Source organism: Pelophylax lessonae, assembly GCF_965119305.1.
Source record: "Pelophylax lessonae genome assembly, chromosome: 4".
In the NCBI taxonomy this organism is placed as follows: Eukaryota; Metazoa; Chordata; class Amphibia; order Anura; family Ranidae; genus Pelophylax; species Pelophylax lessonae.
This window is the reverse complement of record NC_138771.1, coordinates 73557027-73574869: the sequence shown is the minus strand read 5'-3', so window position 1 is coordinate 73574869 and position 17843 is coordinate 73557027. Positions and strand designations below refer to the sequence as shown.

Genomic DNA, 17843 nt, shown 5'->3' with positions numbered 1-17843 from the left:
GATAGTATGTCAAAGGTGATGGTCTCCACATGTGATTCGTTGGTAGTGGCAAGGAGTGCCTGAGTCTGGTTGGTGATTGGACCAGAAGACAGTGGAATACCATTAATGAAACTAACAGGCTTAGATTTTGAAATAATAGGTATTTTATTTAAGGTAACAAAGCGTGTATCAACATAGTTTCCACAAGATCCAGTGTCGACCATAGCCTTGGTGGTGATCCTAGTTTGGTCCCACTGTAATATCAAACGAACAAAAAGATAGGGGTTAGAGAAGGAAGTCGCCAATCCTCCCAGCAAGACATGTGAACACCCACCCTCTTTCCTGCGGACAAGGGGACAGGTGTTTATCAAATGATCCGCGGATGCGCAGTACATGCAGAGATTTCTGGATGTTCTTCTAGCTCGTTCAGTAGTCGTTAAAGGTGGGCGTATGGTTCCTACATCCATGGGAGTAGGGTCAATGGCCAAAATCTGAGAAGGACTAGACAATGGCATTCCCATCTTTTCAGCCCTTCTTTCTCGCAGTCGTCTGTCGATGTTGATACTAAGTTGTATCAAGGCCTCCAAGGTGCCAGGTAAATCCGCTCGGGCGAGCTCGTCTTTAACAGCTTCCGATAACCCGAGTCTGAATTGAGTTCGCAAAGATGTGTCACTTGAGTGGGTAATTCTGCTGAATCCATTTTTAAGGTTCGTTCAATCTGTAACGCTCCTGCGTTTTTATTATAGGCTGGATTTGCAGCTGCAAAATCTCCACTCAGTAGTCATGTAGAGATGTGTTGAATACCAGATCCAACTCTCCAGGACTCATCACTGTGGGCCTGTCAGCTTCAACATACAGATATATACACACTCAATGAGATGTTCCTGGAGTGATAGGATGTATATGATAGTATGAAGGTGATGTGCTGAAGGGACAGGTGTGAACAGTGACAAGGATGGTAATCACTTGATAGGTTTTGTATAGGAGAGTTCAAGATGGTATTTAGGAATGCAGATAGGTTAGTATCGAGTATGCTAACAGGTGGTGAGGACAGCAGATGACAAATACAGGATAGACTAACCCAGTGCAAGGATAGATAGTAGTAGACAGGAGAGCTAGCAATCTATGCAGCAGTGCAGATGATAGATGGTAGTAGGCTGAAGAGCTAGCAATCTATGTAACAGTGCAGATGATAGGATAGTATAGATAGGTAGTAACAGTCCTTAATGTACATAGGTAGATAGTGCAATAAGGTTATGGAGGGTTCCCCTGCGGGGTACTTATCACTTGTAATGTTAGTAGTTTAGAGAGGTCCAGTAGATAAGGGATGGTCCGGTAGCGAGATACAGGGATCAGTAGCGAGGTTCCGGTCTGCTCCAGGTAGAGGGAATAGCTGGAGGTTCCGATCGAGAGACAGGCTTGAAAGCATGTGGATAACAAGGCAGGTTGAACGAACAATGTGAGTGAGACCGCCGGCGGTTGAAATAGCCGCTCTGCGGCGCTCAGCAGTGACATCATCGTTCTTAAAGGTATATGCGTACCACCTGAAGAGAAAGGTGGGACGCATTACAAAGGAAAGTGGTGATTAAGGGTACCGGAGGTACCAGAATCTTACAAGCACCCACATCTCTCCCTTCCTTTCACGTCTGTCACATGTGCTCAGGGTGAACCTGCTCTCATCTGTGAAAAGCACAGGGTGCCAGTGGTGGAGCTGCCAATTCTGGTGTTCACTGAGGCAGGGCAGTGAGCACAGAGCCCACTAGAGGAAGTCGGGCCCTCAGGCCACCCTCATGAAGTCTGTTTCTGATTGTTTGGTCAGAGACATTCACACCAGTGGCCTGCTGGAGGTCATTTTGTAGGGCTCTGGCAGTGCTCATCCTGTTCCTCCTTGCACAAAGGAGCAGATACCGGTCCCGCTGATGGGTTAAGGACATTCTATGGCCCTGTCCAGCTCTTCTAGAGCAGTGTTTCTCAACTCCGGTCCTCAAGGCACACTAACAGGCCAGGTTTGCAAGATAACTGAAATACATCACAGGTGATATAATGTGCTGCTCAGTGATTTCAGAATTCTAGTCTGCATCTCTCCAAGGTAATACTTAAAATCTGGCCTGTTAGTGTGCACTGAGGACCGGAGTTGAGAAACACTGTCCTAGAGTAACTGCCTGTCTCCTGGAATCTCCTCCATGCTCTTGGTAATGGTACGGATTAATGTGCCATTGTGGAGGAGTTGGACTGCGTGTACAACCTCTATAGGGTCCAGGTATGGCCTCATGCTACCAGTAGTGACACTGAGCCCAGCCAAATGAAAAACTAGTGAAAAACAGTCAGAAAAAAATGGGTAGGGAAAAAAATGTCAGTGGCCTCCACCTGTAAAACCATTTTTGTTTTGAAGGTTGTCTCCTTTTGCCCATCCAGTGCACCTGTTGGTAATTTCATTAACACCAAAGCAGCTGAAACTGATTAACAACCCCCTCTGCTACTTAACTGACCAGATCAATATCCCAGGAGTTTAACTGACTTGATGCTATACTCTGATTCAAAAGTGCTCCTTTAATTTATTTGAGCACTATATATACAATATATATATATATATATATATATATATATATATACACACACACACTAGGGATAGACCAATTACTGGCGTGGCCGATATGCACTTTCCCTGATATATCGGTATCGGCCTTGGAACTGGCCGATATTTTTGTGACTTCATTCTGCCTTCTTAGGCCGCCTCCCTTGCCTTGGACAGCCTCCTCTGGAGTCGGGCCTAGTCTAGCCACCCACCCACCACAGGATTCCAGACAGCCAGCCACCCACAGACAGTGTGCCAGCCAGCCAACCACAGGCCCTGTACCAGCCAGCCACCCACAACCCCTGTGCCAGCCAGCCACTCACCCACCACAGGGTGCCAGCAAGCCCGCCAGTAGGCATTAAACAAAAAATTAACATGTTCAGTACCAGATTTGTGTCAAAAATTGTCTTTATTTTTCAAAACTTTAAAATGTACAAAATATCGGCCCATATCGGCCGATACCGAAACATTGTGACCAAAATATCGGTATCGGCCCTGAAAATAACATATCGGTCTATTGGGCCATACACACTATCAGATTATCTGAAGACTTTTGTCTGTAGACTTACCAAAACCATATAATATGAGGTCAAACCTGAACACTTTCAATTTGTATGCAATCCGGCAGGCCCTTGCACTACATAGAAAAGGTAAATCTGAAGGAAAAAGTCTTCAGATAATCTGATAGTGTGTATGGCCCTTATCTCTAATAGACACACACACATACACTGACTGCTCAAAAATTTAAAGGAACACTTTTTCTGGAAGAATGGTGAAACATTCCCACAGACACACTCCTAAACCTTGTGGACGGCCTTCCCAGAAGATTTGAAGCTGTTATAGCTGCAAAGGGTGGGCCAACTAAATATTGAACCCTACGGACTAAGACTGGGATGCCATTAAAGTTCATGTGTGTGTAAAGGCAGGCGTCCCAATACTTTTGACATAGTGTAGTTCTCTATGATGTAAGCTACACAGGTATCAGCAATGTTCCAACTCTGTTTAATGAATTGCTATTACAGCCTACTTGTGAAGGTTACACTATACAGAATGCATGCTCAACCTGGGGCCCTCCAGCTGTTGCGAACTACAAGTCTCATCATGCCTCTGCCTTTAGGAGTCATGCTTGTAACTGTCAGCCTTGCAATGCCTCATGGGACTTGTAGTTCAAGTAGCTGCAAAGGGGGGGCCAACTCAATATTGAACCCTACGGACAAAGACTGGGATGCCATTAAAGTTCATGTGTGTAAAGGCAGGCGTCCCAATACTTTTGACAATATAGTGTATCTCATCTCTTATAAATAACCCCCATAGATGTCTCAGCAATCACAGGGCGCTCACCTTCCTCCACCACAGCAGCCGTTGCCGCAGCCAGTAGTCCCGCCACTGAGCGCAAGTCTTGGCTGAGCTGAACCAGACCAGAGAGGCCGCCGTCCTCTCCCCCACCCTAGAATATGAAAGTAAAATTTATCAACTTACAGGAACTTAATAACCTCATAAAAATCAATTCTACTCCTGAACTTTATCGCTTTATCGCTGTCAGTAGGATTCTATCTCTTGTTTTTAGGATTTTGCACCAGTTGATTAAATCGGTGGCCTGTGAACCCATGTGACCTCCAATCTCCTTCCCCGGTATTAATCAGAGCGCACACACCTGAGAGTTACTAACAAACTGCATTGTGGGTAAAAGACAAATGAGAAATACATTGTATTCTGCACACTAATTTAGACCCCCCCCCCATTACTAGGTACATTACAAGATGGCTGACCTGCAGGTGCAGATCCTTGTTGTCTGAGATTGGATGAAAACATCTCCCCACCTCTGCAATACCAAAAGGCAACTTTCTGTTCAGGAGCTCCAAACAAGGGGGGTAATAATACAAGGCACCTAAAATTGGAAAAATATTTTAAAAAGTCAACATTTTCAGCCCCTCCCACAATGGTGAGATTTTCCCCCAGTAATTCGTGTCTCTGCCCCTCCCACAATGGTGAGATTTCCTGCAGTAGTTTGTGTCTCTGCCCCTCCCACAATGGTGACATTTCCTGCAGTAGTTTGTCTCTGCCCCTCCCACAATGGTGACATTTCCTGCAGTAATTTGTGTCTCTGCCCCTCCCACAATGGTGACATTTCCTGCAGTAGTTTGTGTCTCTGCCCCTCCCACAATGGTGACATTTCCTGCAGTAATTTGTGTCTCTGCCCCTCCCACAATGGTGACATTTCCTGCAGTAATTTGTGTCTCTGCCCCTCCCACAATGGTGAAATTTCCTGCAGTTTTGTGTCTCTGCCCCTCCCACAATGGTGACATTTCCTGCAGTAGTTTGTGTCTCTGCCCCTCCCACAATGGTGACATTTCCTGCAGTAGTTTGTGTCTCTGCCCCTCCCACAATGGTGACATTTCCTGCAGTAGTTTGTGTCTCTGCCCCTTCCACAATGGTGACATTTCCTGCAGTAGTTTGTGTCTCAACGCCTCCCACAATGGTGACATTTCCTGCAGTAATTTGTGTCTCTGCCCCTCCCACAATGGTGAGATTTCCTGCAGTAGTTTGTGTCTCTGCCCCTCCCACAATGGTGACATTTCCTGCAGTAGTTTGTGTCACTGCCCCTCCCACAATGGTGACATTTCCTGCAGTAGTTTGTGTCTCTGCCCCTCCCACAATGGTGACATTTCCTGCAGTAGTTTGTGTCTCTGCCCATCCCACAATGGTGACATTTCCTGCAGTAGTTTGTGTCTCTGCCCCTCCCACAATGGTGACATTTCCTGCAGTAGTTTGTGACTCTGCCCCTCCCACAATGGTGAAATTTCCTGCAGTAGTTTGTGTCTCTGCCCCTCCCACAATGGTGACATATCCTGCAGTAGTTTGTGTCTAGTGTTGGGCGAACGGTTAAGCCTCAGCAGGAGTTTGAGCTTATTATTAGCTATTCACCCCGTTCGGCAAACACCCAAATTTGCAGGGTGTTTGCTGGGTGTTCCCTGTGCTGCACAGCGCATTCTACGCAAGCTCTGCCCAATAAGGGTGCAGTATAAGCTGGTTGTAAAGGAGCGACCGGGAAGCCGGCTACAGCGTCCTTAACAACCAATGAGCCATCAGCGGTCAAAAAAAAACGGTGTGGGGGCCCCCCAAACCCCCCCCCCCCCACAATACATACCAGTCCCTTATCAGAGCATGCAGGCAGGGGAGTCAGGTAAAGGGTGGGGGTGGGGTGGGAAAATGATGAGTTTGGGCCCCCACCCCCTCCTGAACCATACCAGACCACATGCCCTCAACAGGCAGGGGTGCTTTGGGGCAGGGGACATGTTGAAGGGGACAAGGATCTCTTCCCCAAAATCTTGGGGTGTGGTTGTGGGGGGTCTGCGGGCATCAGAATCGGGTCTTGCCCGCCATATGTGAATGAGTATTGGGTACATTGTACCCCGACCCATTCATCAAAAAAAAATGTCAAAATTAACTAAAACAGTAGACAGGTTATTGACAAATCCTTTATTAAAAACTAAAAAAAACCCGCTGTCCTCTAATGTAGATCGATCGACAATCACAACGCCGCCACCACGGGACCTGAAAAAAAAAATGCCTCCGCCCACCGCAAAGACAAACTGCCCAATGGCTGGCTTGCCGTTTGACAGTTCTTATATTAGCTAAGAGCGAGGCCACCTGGCTGCAACACCTGGTGGCACCACCCCCCTTGTGACATCACCAACCAGTGCATGCTGGGTCGATGACATAACTGGGGGGCGGTGTCACCGGGTGGCCCCGTCCTAACCGAAGAACTGTCATATTTGATGATGTCAGTTGATGTCACCTGGTGGCACCGCCCCCCCTTGTGACCTCACCAATACTTGCTGGGTCAATGACATCACAGGGGGGCGGTGCCACCAGGTGATGTCGCCAGGTGGCCCCGCCCTTACCTATATAAGAACTGTCAAACGGCAAGCCAGACATTCGGTGGTTTGCCTTTGCGGTGGATGGAGCAATTTTGTTGTATTTTTTAGGTCAGGTGGTGGCGTCGTTAATGACGATGGATCTACATTGAAGGACAGCGTTGTTTTCTTTTTAATAAAGAAATTGTAAAAAAAAAAACCTGTCTACTGTTTTTTTTTTTATTTTGACACTTTTTTGGTGAATGAGTAGGGGTACCCTACTCATTCCCATGGGAGGGGGGAGGGAATAGGACCTGGGGGCCCCCTTGTTAAAAGGGGGCTGCCAGATTTCGATAAGCCCCTTGCCCACAGACCCCCACAAACACAGCCCAAGGTTGTGTGTAAGAGGCCCTTGTAGGAGGATGCATGCTTGGATAAGGGTCTGGTAAGTACTGGGGGGACCCCACACCGTTTCCTTCTTTCCTTTTTCAATAGCTGGGTGCCAGCACTTGCAAATCAATTTAAATGTGATTTAAATATTTTTTTTAGTTGATAAATGTCTGTTTTGCTGCAGCAGGTTCTATACATGGTACAGATGCTCCACTTTACAGGCACTTTTTCATTTTTATTGTTGCACTTTAAGCATCATTAAAATCACTGCTCCTGTGAAAAAATGTTGCATTGATACTTGTCCCCCAGGGTAGTACCCAGCCCCCATACCCTTTTTATGGCCAATTACTTGCATATAAGCCTTCATAATGGGGACTTTTGATTTCTTATGTTCGCACCCCATAGCCTTTAATGGGTTTGTGGCAGAATTCCCGAACGGGGGTGTTCAGCCCATCTCTATTTGTGTCATTGTTACCATATAGGAGATCTTGGCGAGGACCGGCCATCTTTTCCAGCTCCTCCTGGGTTAGACTTTGGTTTTGGAGGCGGTCCAGACGGGCTTTGGGGAGGGTCTTCAGCGGTGGTCTTGGTGAAGGGTTGGATGTTCCTGGTAGGTGATACAAAGAGTCAATGGGCAGAACCTGTTCCTGGTGCAGCACCATGGCGTCCCACCATTCCTTTACCATGTTCCTTTTCATTTGGGCTCCCAGGGGCCCCAGGCCGTGACGTCCTCCTAGAACAGAGGCCAGAGTCATCTTCTCCCCCAACAGGAAGAACGTTCGACGGCACAACTCCAGAAGACCATCGCTCTCCCGCCGTCCGGCCGCCAGCCTTCTGCACTGCAGTAATAGAGACGCTGGAAATGTCTTCCTTGTCCGCCCGACCTGGACTAGTCCCACCGCACACCAAGACATGGCGGATCGTGGTCACCTGACACAATATGGCCTCCGCCGGGGGATGGTACATAGCTCTGTGAGAATAGTACAGAAAGATAATGTGAGAATGACATTGTTCATGGCAGCCAATCAGCAGTCAGGAAAAGAAAAACGCTGCCAGGTGAGATCTAAACTTTACTGCAGATCCTTGCCTGCTCCTGTTCTGTAGATACAGAGGTAAGCCATTCACACATGCAGAAATCATTAAAAAATAGCACTAATTGGCAGCTCGTGTCTTCATAGGAGGCGCTGTCAGTGCGCTACACCTAAGAACAACGCAGGGGATGCCACATTCCAGGAAACATCCCTAAAGATTGTACATAGAGCCGATATGGGGAGGTGACATACACACTGATACAATGTATTATATATAGGAGGACATGGAGACGGTATAGGGGGTGACATACAATGTAGGTATATACATTATATATATATATATATATATATATATATATATACACACACAGTATATATAGGGGTGACATACAATGAAGTTATATATATATGGGGGTGACATACAATGAAGTTTTATATATATATATATATATATATATATATATATATATATATATATATGGGGGTGACATACAATGTAGTTTTATATATATATATATATATATATATATATATATATATATATTTGGGGGTGACATACATTGAAGTTATATATATATATATATATATATATATATATATATATATATATATGGGGGTGACATACAATGAAGTTACATATATATATAATGAAGATATATATATATATATATATATATATATATATATATATATAGAGGTGACATACAATGAAGTTACATATATATGGGGGTGACATACAATGAAGTTATATATATATATATATATATATATATATATATATATGGGGGTGACATACAATGAAGTTATATATATATATATATGGGGGTGACATACAATGAAGTTACATATATATGGGGGTGACATACAATGAAGTTATATATATATATATATATATATATATATATATATGGGGGTGACATACAATGAAGTTATATATATATATATGGGGGTGACATACAATGAAGTTTATATATATATATATATATATATATATATATATATATATATATATATATATATATATATATATATATGGGGGTGACATACAATGACGTTATATATATATATATATATATATATATATATATATATATATGGGGGGTGACATACAATGAAATTATATATATATATATATATATATATATGGGGGTGACATACAATGAAGTTTTATATATATATATATATATATATATATATATGGGGGTGACATACAATGAAGTTATAAATATATGGGGGTGATATACAACACACAGATCGAATTTGTCACCAACCTACAACAATGTACTTCCTCCACGTGCCACCGCCCCGCACAGCACGCTAGAGGGCGCCCGCCTCCTTCCCTGCCCACTAGGGGCGTGTCCTGCGTAAGTGACCGTGCTCGTTTCATGACTCAGCAATAGGGGGCGTGCCTTTCGTCTAACACATCGCTACCCAGTGGTAGAGGCGTGCCTTGCGTTTCAAAGCCCAGTCTGGAGGCGTGCCTTGTGGGCCAAAGCTCAGTCGGGGGGCGTGCCTTGCGGGCCAAAGCTATGTATGGAGGCGTGTCTTGCGTTCCAAAGCTTGGCCTGGGGGCGTGCCATGCGTCCCTCCTTCCTCCTTATTATGGTCTGATCTATATATAGCTGTTTATAAAAAGCACTGGTGGGTTTAACCAATCATTTTTTTGTATAATTCCCCTTCAACCACTTCTGGACGGGAAGGATTTACCCCCCTTAATGACCCGGCCATTTTTTGCAATTCGACACTGTGTTAATTTAACCACTTAAACCCCGGAAGATTTTACCCCCTTCCTGACCAGGGCTTATTTTGCGATTCGGCACTGCATGACTTTAATGGACAATTGCGCGGTCGTGCGACGATGTACTTAAACGAATTTGGCGTCCTTTTTTTCCCACAAACAGAGCTTTCTTTTGGTGGTATTTGATCACCTGTGCGATTTTTTGATCATGCGCTATAAACAAAAAAACAGCGACAATTTTGCAAAAATAACAATATTTTTCACATTTTTTATATGAAATTCCCCCCCAAAAAATGTAAAAATCTAAATTTTTTAACATTTTAGGCCAATTTGTTTTCTGCTACATATGTTTGTTAAAAAAAAAACGCAAAAAGCGTACTTTGATTGGTTTGCGCAAAATTTATTGCGTTTACTAACTAAGGGAAAGATTTTTATCATTTTTATTGTTTTTTTTTTTTAACAAGTAATGGCGGCGATCTGCGATTTTTTTTGCGGGACTGCGACATTGCGGCGGACAGATCAGACCCTTGACTGACATTTTTGACACTTTTGGGGGTACCAGTGACATTACTACAGTAATCCGTGCTATACATATGCACTGTTACTGTAAAATGACACTGGCAGGGAAGGGGTTAACTTTATTGGAGCGGGAAGGGTCAAGTGTGTCCCTAGGGGCGTGTTTCTTACTGTGATTGGATGTGGCTGTGTGTGTAACAGCACAGATCAACGGTCCTACATAGCAGGACCGAGTGATCTGTGCTTTTACACAGGGGAGAGTGACAGGCGACTTTCTCCATCTCTACCCGATGATCGCAAGTGACCGGCGGACATCGGGTCCGCCAGTCACATGCGCCGGCTACTTCGGGTACGAGCGGGGAAGGGAGCGCGCCTCCGGCGGCGCGCGCTCGCCCCCTATTCGCTCCCAGGCTAGTGACATACCGGTACGTCACTTTGCCTGTGAGGGGCTGACCGCCGCCGTATATAGTCGGGCAGCGGACGGCAAGTTGTTAATGGAAAATTGCACGGTCGTACGACGCTGTACCCAAATATAATTGACGACCTTTTTTTCCCACAAATAGAGCTTTCTTTTGGAGGTATTTGATCACCTCTGCGATTTTTATTTTTTGTGCTTTAAACAAAAAAACGACAATTCTGAAAAAAAATAAAATATATATATATATATACCGTATTTTTTTTTTTTCACTTTCTGCTACATAACATTCCCAATAATAAAAAAAAAAATGTAAAATCAAATTTTTTTCATAATTTTAGGCCAATTTGTATTCTGCTACATATTATTTGTAAAAAAAATAAAAAAAAAAACAGAATAAGCGTATTTTGATTGGTTTGTGCAAAAGTTAATCGCGTCTACAAACTACGGGAAAGATTCATGCCATTATTTTTTTTTTTTTTAACTAGTAATGGCGGCGATCTGCGATTTTTTGCGGGACTGCGACATTGCGGCGGACAGGTCGGACCCCTAACTGACATTTTTGACACTTTTGAGGATACCAATGACATTACTACAGTAATCAGTGCTAAAAATATGCACTGTAATAATGACACTGGCAGGGAAAGGGTTAACCCAGGGGCCATTAAGGGGTTAACCACTTACAGATATACTGTGGCAGGCTGGCTCGACTGCAAGAACCGACGTTTGAGTACGTCGGTTCGCAGGAGCGTGCTTTCCCCATTAGGAAGCGGGGGTGCCAAATCCAAATCACAGGACCGGCACCCGCGATCGATCCCCGCTGAGAGAGAAGGACGGTCGGATGTTGTAAACACAGCTGACCGTTCTTCTCTCTGGAATGATCACAGAGCTCCTGTGATCCTTCTATATAGAATCACAGGTCTCTGTGTTGATTCCAGAAGTCCCTCCCCTGTACAGTTAGAAAACACTCCCCTAGGCTCACATTTAACCCTTTGGTCACCCCTAGGTTAGCCCTTCCCTGCCAGTGTCATTAGTACAGGGAGGAGAACCAGAGCGACGTCATGACGTGACTTCCAGTCCAGGCTGTAAGTAAATACATTTTTTTTCCTTTAAAGCGAAAAAATAATTTTTTTGTTATCATTTGCTTTTAACCCCCTCCTTTCCAATCCTATTCTGACACTTCGCTCCTGCATGTAAAAATCTACTTCTTGTACTAGAAAATTACTAGCAAAAATTATTAGCAGAGACCCTACAGAATAAAATGATGGGTGTTGCAATTTTTGTTGTCACACGGTATTTGCGCAGCGGTTTTTTGGAAAAAAAAAACACTTTCAAGAATAAAAAAATAAATAAAACCGCAAAGTTAGCCCAATTATTTGCATACTGTGAAAGATAATGTTACACCGAGTAAAAAGATACTTAACAATTCCCGCTTTAAAATTGTGTCTGCCTGTGAAATGGCGGCAAACCACGGACCTTAAAATTCTCCATAGGCGATGCTTTAAATACCTTTACAGGTTACCAGTTTAGAGTGGCACAGGAGGTCTGGTGATAGAATTATCGCATCGCTTTGACGTTCGCGACAATACCTCAGATGTGCGGTGCGATCACCGTTTATATATATGTGCGGGTGTAACGTATCCATTCCATTTCCATAAGCAGAGTGGGACGGGGGCGCTTTAATTATTTTTTTATAATTTATTATTTATTTTATTTAAAAAAAATATATATACCATTTTTTTATTTTATTTTTTGGTAATAACTTTATTTGTATCACAAGGGATGAACAGCATCTCTTGTGACAGCATGGGCCATGACATGTCCTGTCCTCTTTATGGAGAGACTTGGGATCCATTAGACCCCAAATCTCTCCTCTGGCCCCCCCCCCATGCAGCCAATCAGACTGAGATCGGTCTAATCGGCTGCTTCTCTGGTCACTGATGGACAGGTAAACAAAGGGGGCGGAGCCGGGAAATGATGAATACTCGTCGCTCCCTGTTTCCAGGGTTACATAGAGAGGGGGACAATGTCAGTTCCTCTCTCTCTGTACAGGGCAGCAATCGCCGCCGGCCGCATCACTCCCGGCCTCTTCTATGGGACTGGAGAGACGGGGGAGGGGGGTGGAACCTCCTTCAGCAACCCGCAGAAGTGATCGATGATCGAGTAGCTAATTGGCCCCTCAGATCACTTCTGCTTTGTAGAGAATTTTCTGGCTGCAAACAATGATACGGAGATGATGCCTGTAGGTGCCCCCACCATCCTGGTATTACCAGTGACACCCGAGGACGTACGGGGCGTACATTTGGGGGAAGTGGTTAAAGGTAAAGAAGAGATTTGGGGTCTTTCAGACCCTACATCTCTCCAAAAAGAGGACCGGTCATCCTTATCCTTATATGGCCCATGGAGCACCCGTGGGGCGGCCCCCGTGGACCACACCAGGCCGCGCACCATAACCCCCCCTCCCCAGGACCTTAGCAGGACAGGAGACAGGAAACAGGGGACAGGACAGAGGACAGGCAGGATCTCCCCCGCTCACTCACCCTGCCTGGATATCTGCAGCAGCAGGCAGCGGCTTCGGCTTCTTCCTCCTGTTTTCTGCGTCTCATCCCTCCTCCCCAATGCCCAATTCCATGGCTTCTCCTTTTGGCCAATCTGAAAACGGGTCTCAAGTTCCGCTTCCTGATTGGCAAGGAGGAGGAGGATCCGTGTGACAATAGCGAATTTTCATTTGCTATTGTCACACAACTGGGTGGGCTCAGGGCGCACCTATTAGAGCCTCTGGCTCTAATCACATGGCTAAAAAAAAAAAAAAAGAGCCACATTGAAGTCCATGCATCCGGCGCCCGCATGTAGATTAGGGGGTCGGAAGCATGGATAGGGGGGCGGCGCCCCTGCGCCCCCACGGCACCAGCCGCCACTGCTTATATTCTATTACCAGGGATGTCTACATGCCTTGTAATAGGAATAAAAGTGACAAAAATGAAAGGAACCGTGTAAAATAAAGAATAAAATAAATAAGAAAAAAAAACACCTTTAGTGCCCCAATCCCTCAGTGCTCGCACGCAGAGGAGAACGCATATGCACCTCGCGCCCTCATATGTAAACGGTATTCGAACCCCACATGTGAGGAATTGCTGCGAACAATAAAAAAAGTGACCCGGAACACGCCATGCACTACTTTGCCATGTTTGTCGCACATAGGGTGGCCCAATGAAATCAATAGACTGCTCTGTGCTTGTTGGGTAAAAAAAACAAAAAACACTTTAAAAAATGGGCATTTACCATCTAGGTGTATGTCAGAGGTGTGACTGGGCGGGGCCTTCCTCACTTCACAAACTATGGAATGCTTTGAAGGCAGAAATTAGCAATTAGCACATTGGAAAAATGAAAATACATAAATAAATTTCCAACAGTGAAAGGGTTAAAATGACTGAGTGCTCTCCCCTCCCCCTCTCTGAAAGTAGCAGTTGCTCGTGTCTGCAGACACTACACCCCCGCTGAGCCCCATGTGTAATATTCTGCACCCTTTTTCAGACTCCCCCCACATACAAGTTAAAAGGTAAAATAGAACTAAAGACACATTTTTCCCCAAGGGAGGGATAGAACCCCTGTCAGGTTTTCTTTGCCGTCTGTGTCCCCGTTGGGGAGATTTCCCTTCACTTCCTGTCCCATAGACAAAAACGGAAGTTAGAGAAATCCTCCCATGTGACATAATCCCAGGGTGTCACCAGAACTAGTGTCCCCATTGGAAGATTTCCCTCTAATTCTGCTTCTGGTGACAACCCAAATATTGGAATTTTCTTTCACTTTTGGTGGTAATGGTAAACATAAAACACAAAGAGGGTGAATATCCCTAAAGGGGGCGCACACAGCGATAAAAACCTAACAGGTGTTCTAATCCCTCTCCACTCCATCCAAAACTAAAAAAAATTTCCTTTATTTATATTTTAACATATGGCCAAGAAATGGGGAAAAAAAAAAAAAAAAAAACAGATTTGGCAGTGAAAGGGTTAATAAATGAAAGGGGGAACATTGGATTTACAGTTAAAGTTTTTAAAAAAATTAAATATATAGTTTAGTCGTGAAAGGGTTAAAACCTGAAAGGGGGGGGGGATAGTTTGGCAGTTAAAGGGTTAAAAAATGGAAAAATAATTGTTTTTTAAGAATGCTGAAATAAATGGGAAGATTTGATCTCTGGGAGGATTTATAAGACTCCATTCACCGTCTTATCATAGGAATACAGATCTTTATTTCAGCCATGGGACTGTAAGGGTTAAATGTCAGTGAAAATAACGGTCACTTCCAGAAAAACATGTTATTACAGGAGCCGTATCCCTATTAGATCCGTATACTGAGCCTACAGCCTGAATTCACACAGCTCGCAAACAAGGACGAGGCTCCTTTAAGAAAAATCGTCAGTTATTTTTTTTTGCTGAGTCATCGTGAGATTTTAAAAAAAGTCACATGACCAGTGGGAGGAGCCATAGCCTATATAAGGAGCCGCAGGAGCAGGAAATCACTGAGACAAGTGTTGACGCTGACCAGTGAAGACCTGTCTTTATCTCTGCTGAGATATTTCTTGCGATTTCATTGGATTTGATTTCATTTGATTTCAATTTCATTGCGATTTCATCGTTGTACGTTTAAAGCGTGTTTCATTATTCTTAATAATGAACCAATTTAAATGTAAACAGCTTTTTTCTCTGAAAAACACCAAAGAGAAAACCCCCATAGGAAGAGCAGCTATGGAAGAAGGTATCAGTGACCATCCTGCAGATACCCCAACCAAGAAGCCCCCCAAAATGAAGAGGGCTCGGGCTTTTGTGCGAGGCTGCGCCAGAGCCGTTCTCAGATGTATTGGTCTCGGCCGTAAAGCCAATGGACCTCCCCGAAATACCGACACTGGGATTGGTAAGTGTTGTGGATATTAATAGATACAAAATAACCGACACCCTTTCATTGGATCCTTCCACCCCATTGATGACAGGTCACCCCTCCCCCCATATGTACACATGTATAGGGATTGTGAGGGATATAGGGATCGATAGAAAGGATTATAGGGATCAAGAGAAACAAACTGTAAATCTTGGAGCTGTATACAGGGGGCTAAGTCTCCCCTCCCCCCCAACTCTCTCTCCTCACCTGTTAGCTGCCAACCGATTTTTTCTTTCTTTTTAAACTGCCAGTGTGAAGGAGAGCGGCATGGTACCCGGGATCTGCTAATCTCAGTGCAATGCTTTACAGGATCCTAAAACAAAAAAGTAAATGTACGATTTCTTACCTGCTAAAAAATTGCCATTTATTATTCTTAGCTAAAAGGTGAAATAATCCTTTATGGTCGGCTCAGATGAAGTGTTAGCTCTCCATTTATTTTCAATGTACACAAAATCAGACACAATGGAAGAGTTTTATTTTATTTTTTAAATAATTGTGCTGAGGTTTATACAGTATCTCACAAAAGTAAGTACACCCTCACATTTGTGTAAATATTTTATTCTATCTTTTCATGTGACAACACTGAAGAAATGACACTTTGCTACAATGTAAAGTAGTGAATGTACAGCTTGTATAACAGTGTAAATTTGCTTTCCCTTCAAAATAACTCAACACACAGCCATTAATGTCTAAACAACTGGCAATAAAAGTCAGTACACCCCTAACTGAATATGTCCAAATTGGGCCCAATTCGCCATTTTCCCTCCCCCGGTGTCATGTGACTCGTTAGTGATACACGGTCTCAGGTGAGAATGGGGAGCAGGTGTGTTAAATTTGGTGTTATCGCTCTCACTCTCTCATACTGGTCACTGGAAGTTCAACATGGCACCTCATGGCAAAGAACTCTCTAAGGATCTGAAAAAAAGAATTGTTGCTCTACATAAGGATGGCCTAGGCCAGGGGTAATGAATTAACATTCAAGGAGGTCCGGCCGCTAAAATTTGCTTTGGGCCGAGGTCCGAATCTCAAGTCTGTGCTATGACTCAGAGAGACGGGCAAAACAAAACGTGTCCATCAGCAATGCTCTTAACATAAAATATGCCCATTCGAGTGCCCTTTAACATAAATTGTGCCCATCAGCATGACCCTTAACATAACATTTTTTTGTTTGTTTAGCAAAAAAATAAAACCCCAGTAGGGATTAAATACCACCAAAAGAAAGCTCTATTTTTATGAAAAGAAATGATAAAAATATCATATGGGTACAGTGTAGCATGACCGCGCAATTGTCATTCAAAAAGTGACAGAGTTGAAAGCTGAAAATTGGCCTGGGCAGGAAGGGGTTTTAGGTGCCCAGTAAGTAAGGGGTTAATGAAAGCTGCATAACATGAAATTAACATTAAAGCTTATATGAGATCTACTTTAACCACTTGCCACCTGCAATACGTATATATCCGTTGGAATCTGCAAGTGGTTTCCCGGGATTATAGCTGAAAATATCCCCTTTAACCCCAGTACCCAGCTTTCTCATGAAACCGCTCCAAGCGGCTCATGAAACACTCGTCGGTGTTTCCCGGGCTTACCGTTTCCGCCAGTTCACCTGAGAAAGGATCTGGCGTTGCGGCCAGCTGCTCCCATAAACCATCAAAGAGTTAGTACTCTTTCATCCACTCTATGACCTTGGAGGACCAGAGCGACGTCATGACGTGACTTCCAGTCCAGGCTGGAAGTAAACATTATTATTTTTTTGAAAGCATTTGCTTTTAACCCCCTCCTTCCCAAACCTATTCTGACACTTCGCTCCTACATGTAAAAACTATTTTTTTTTTGCTAGAAAATGACTTAGAACCCCAAAAAATGATATATATTTTTTTTCAGCAGAGACCCTATAGAATAAAATGGTGTGTGTTGCGATTTTTTTATGTCACACGGTATTTGCTCAGCGTTTTTTTTAAACACAATTTTTTTAGGAAAAAAACACTTTCAAGTATAAAAAAACAACAAACCAGTAAACTTAGCCCAATCTTTTTGTATACTGTGAAAGATAATGTTACGCAGAGTAAAAAGATACCTAACATGTCAGGCTTTAAAATTGCGTCTGCCCGTGGAATGGCAGCAAACTACATTGCTTTAAACTCTCCATAGGCGATGCTTTAAATGCCTTTACTGGTTACCAGTTTAGAGTTGCACAGGAGGTCTGGTGATAGAATTATCGCATCGCTTTGACGTTCAACAATACCCCACATGTGCGGTGCGATCAACGTTTACATATGTGTGCGGGAGTAACGTATCCATTTCCATTTGCACGTAAGCACAGTGGGACGGGGCGCTTTATTTATTTTTTTATTATTTATTTTACAAAAAAAAACAATTTTTTACCCTTTTCTTTATTTTATATTTTGGTAAT

At 43.7% G+C, this 17843-nt stretch overlaps 1 pseudogene across 1 annotated transcript in view; it reads right to left on the bottom strand.

Moving 5' to 3' along the window:
* The window catches only part of LOC309552514 (DNA polymerase subunit gamma-2, mitochondrial-like), a 74833-nt pseudogene that overhangs the window by 20051 nt on the left and 36939 nt on the right, over window positions 1-17843 (bottom strand). Inside the window, exons 2-4 of the transcript in view lie at window positions 7277-7771; window positions 4307-4442; window positions 3896-4001 (exon numbers count right to left, since the gene is read on the bottom strand). The product of the transcript in view is annotated as a DNA polymerase subunit gamma-2, mitochondrial-like (transcript). The remainder of the gene's footprint in view (window positions 1-3895; window positions 4002-4306; window positions 4443-7276; window positions 7772-17843) is intronic.